The sequence below is a fragment of the Rhineura floridana genome, chromosome 5, assembly GCF_030035675.1.
Source record: "Rhineura floridana isolate rRhiFlo1 chromosome 5, rRhiFlo1.hap2, whole genome shotgun sequence".
In the NCBI taxonomy this organism is placed as follows: Eukaryota; Metazoa; Chordata; class Lepidosauria; order Squamata; family Rhineuridae; genus Rhineura; species Rhineura floridana.
Window position 1 is genome coordinate 54,497,777 of NC_084484.1, and position 4,044 is coordinate 54,501,820.

Sequence of the window (4,044 nt, forward strand, 5' to 3'; positions counted from 1 at the left end):
GCAGCTGCTTCCCATTGCAGGGGTGGTGGCCCACAAGCAGCGGTAACGCAGCCGAAGCTCTGCTCACGGCTGGAGTTCGATTCCAATGGAAGGAGGAAGTCGAATCTCCGGTAAAAGGGGTCGAGGTCCACTCAGCCTTCCATCCATCCATGGTCGGTAAAATGAGTACCCGGCATATGCTGGGGGGTAAAGAAAGACTGGGGAAGGAACTGGCAATCCCACCCCATATATACGGTCTGCCTAGTAAACGTCGCAAGACATCACCCTAAGAGTTGGAAACGACTCGCACTATAAGTGTGGGGACACCTTTACCTTTAGTGTACTAAGAATACTCAGGTAGTTGGCATAGATTGCATTCTGTTGATGCCTTGGTCAGGGCCGGTTCCAAAGGGCGGCCAGGTTGGGCACTGGCCCAAGGGCCCCGCAGTTCTAGGAGCCCCTGGGGGGCCTTCCACTCCCCTTCCACGATCCCGTGGATCGCAAGATGAGCTTCCGAACTGCCCACCATCCCCCGCCATCCCCAGCGCTTCACCTACCTTTCTCTGCTGTTCGCGCAGGGTTGCCATCAATAAAGATGGCGGCCGAGGTTTCCGTAAGGGACTGAAGCTTCTGCTATTCAGATTGGCGCCAAAGGGAATGTTTAATGTTTGTAGGCACACTATTGCTTGTTTGTTAAGCACTTTTACTTATAGTGACTTGGGTGCCACCCAGTATGTGGGATGTGTCCAGAGCATCATCTAGTCAAATTTTATTAAATTTATTTCAGTTGTAGTTCAAGGATCTGGACAAGGAGCTTAGAGGAATGTACCTTACCATCTGCCCTGATTGCTTGCCCCTCCTGACTTATACCTTCTAGCTGAGTCCAGGAGGTGATCAGTGCCTCCTTCAGAGGACCAGTCGTAAAGAAGCACCTTTGGGACTCTAAGGACTTTGTTAACTATTGGCCATTTTCAAACATACCGTTCGGGGGCAAGATACTTAAGCAGGTGGATGCCTGCAACTCCAAACACTCTCAGACAACACTGATTTGTCTTGATACATTTCAGTCTGGTTTCAGGCCTGAGTATGGTATTGAAATGGCCTTGATTGCCCTGATAAATTGCTTATCCAAGGAGAAGAACAGGAATCCTGACCTATCTTGCTTGTTTTCCATGGTATCCTTCTGGACCAGTCTAACTCTTTGAGCTGTGGATTGAGGCATTGTGTCTCCACTATCTGACTGGCCATTACATCATGTTGGTTGCTTTGCCTCATGATTGTTATGCTATGGTGTGCTGCAGGGCTTTGTCTTGCCTTCCATGCTGTTTAATATGTATATGAAACAGTTAAATGATGTCACCCAGAGAATTGGGGTGAGGTGTCCTCAATATGCGGATAACACACAGTGCGAGTGAGACAGGAGGTGCTGAACTGGTTTGGGGAGGCTAAAAAAGATATCATAGTACAAAGCACCTTTTGACAGCTATAGCTAGTGAACTAATTGCAGTCCCTTTTAGACAAAGATAGCCTGACCAGAGCTATCCACTCTGCTAAAATTGTTAAAATCTTGTTAAAGATTGTTAAAATCTTGTGTACATCACCAAATGGTTAAAATCTTGTTTACATCACCAAATTGTACAAGGAGCTGCCTTTGAAAATTGCTCAGAAACTTCAGTGAGTACAAAATACAGTGCCTTGTTTACTGTGTCTAGGCATATGGAATACATCTATTGAAACAACTGCATTGGTTCCTGATCTGTTTCTCAGCAGAATTCAGAATGCTGGTTCATACCTTTAAATCCCTAAATGGCTCATCTCCCATCGAATGACTTTGCCTGAGTGCAATTATTGTCCATAGAGGTGCTTTGGAGGTGAGGTGTATGGTGACTAGGGAGAAGACAGAGACAGTTTGATGGTGATACTCTGATTGTAGCACACTCTCCCTGTGGCCAGTCACCTGGTCCTACGTTTTATGTCTTTTGGGCACCTCGTTGACCATGTCTTTATTTCCCATACCTTTAGATCTTGATATATTTTTTTATTGTTGTGGTACTGCTGGTTGTCATTAATGTTGTACTGACTTTACTATTGCTGTTGTGCTTCTATCTAGCACTTGCTGTTGTTTTTATATGCCTTCAAGTCGATTACAACTTATGGCAACCCTATGAATCTTTTGGATATATTCATAGGGTTTTCATGGTAAGAGGTATTCAGAGGCGGTTTACCATTGCCTTCCTCTAAGCCTACAGCACCTGGTATTCCCAGGCGGTCTCCCATCCAAGTACTCACCAGGCCTGACCCTGCTTAGCTTCCGAGATCAGACGAGACCAGGCATGTTCAGGGTAGTATGGCCGTAGGCTTCTAACTAGTAAGCCACTCTAAAAATATTTGATCTGAAAAGCAAGGACTATGCTTTTGGAATTTATGGGGGGGGTGTCTGTAAAATCATTACATGACTCCTTAGTTTCAGAGGTTTCCTGAAACACTGTAATTTTTGTGTGTTTATAAACTATTACTTTCCTTAAAAATATGTCTCAGTTAAAACAAATATAGCATGGGGGTGGTTAGTTAACTGTGGAGGCCTTGCATTTGCAGAGCTGTTCAGTTGTGTCCCTTTGCAGCTTTTTAACAGTTTGTCTGCAACCTGTTATAGAAAAATTAATGAACTCTTTTGTTTACGCAAAATGTGGTGTTTATTGTGGCTCAGAGAGGTAAGCGGCGGTAACGCAGCCGAAGCTCTGCTCACAGCCAGAGTTCGATTCCAACAGAAGGAGGAAGTCGAATCTCCGGTAAAAGGGGTCGAGGTCCACTCAGATTTCCATCCATCCGTGGTCGGTAAAATGAGTACCTGGCATATGCTGGGGGGGTAAAGAAAGGCCAGGGAAAGAACTGGCAATCCCACCCCATATATACGGTCTGCCTAGTAAACGTCACAAGATGTCACCCTAAGAGTCGGAAACGACTTGCACTATAAGTGCGGGGACACCTTTACCTTTTTATTGTGCTCCCTCATGGCTTGCAAAGTAAACTAGAACAGATCATTTTAAAAAAAATCAGTGCAATTGTACAATATAGCAGGATAAACAGTAGTTGAGACTCAGAAGTATAGATCTTGGAGCACTGAAATAACATTTATTAAGGCTAGTAACTGTTGCCTTCAACATACATTTTTACTGATGATGCTCAGTTTGAACATAGTAATCTTACCAAAGAGGGATCATTAGGTGCATGTAAAAGCAAAAAACAACACAGGCATTTCCTGTCCCAAAGTGTTTTCCTTGTTTACTGTTTGCATCTGACCTGCTTTTTAGCAACCAAGCCTGTTCATAAAATGGAAGCAAATAGATCCGCTAACTGGTTAAGTGCACTTATGAAAGCCGTAGCAATCTTTATATTAACTGAGACCCAATCAAGAGCTGTATTGCAGGGGTGGCAAACCTCTTCAGCTGATGAGCAAGCGTTAAATTCTGTTGCGTTCACTGTTAAATGTGACATCAGCTGATTGACAGATGGACAGGGTTTGTGGGAAATGGCCTTGGGGGCTAAATTAGATCATCTGGCCGGCTAATATGGGCCCCTTTGTATTGTTATGTAAGACACCTTGTGCTCTAATAATATACTCAGATGGTCAAGTGCCTGTCAGTTTGGAAGCAAAATCAGACCACCCAAAATAAGAGAGTGGTTTCTGCATACTCAGAGACCCTCTGGGGCATGATAATAACAACGATGATGATGATGATCATGATCATCATCAGGAGTATATCAGTTTGTAAATCAAAAGAAAAATACATTGGGTATTGTTTTGTTAATGGCCTGTCAAGACCTGTGGTATTCCAGGATTGATAGAATGTTAATGTCAGTTGAACCTATAAAGATAAGAACTATTCAAGTAACTTACCCCATTGTCACAAGATGGAACTTCCAGCTTCCAGGCCCACACCAGTGGGTGGCCAGGTTGGGTACTGGCCAAGGGCCCTGCGGCTGGGAGGGTGGAGCTCCTGTTCAACAATCCCTGCCAGCATCGGGTCACAGGCTGCAACCAGATGGTAGCATGGATTGTAGAGC

General features: G+C 44.5%; 1 non-coding gene across 1 annotated transcript; it reads right to left on the reverse strand.

Annotated features, from left to right (window-relative positions):
* Positions 1 to 2,219: 2,219 nt before the first annotated feature.
* Positions 2,220 to 2,338, reverse strand: LOC133386429 (5S ribosomal RNA). Its single transcript, XR_009763169.1, has one exon. It is a non-coding gene; the product is annotated as a 5S ribosomal RNA (ribosomal RNA).
* Positions 2,339 to 4,044: the final 1,706 nt, after the last annotated feature.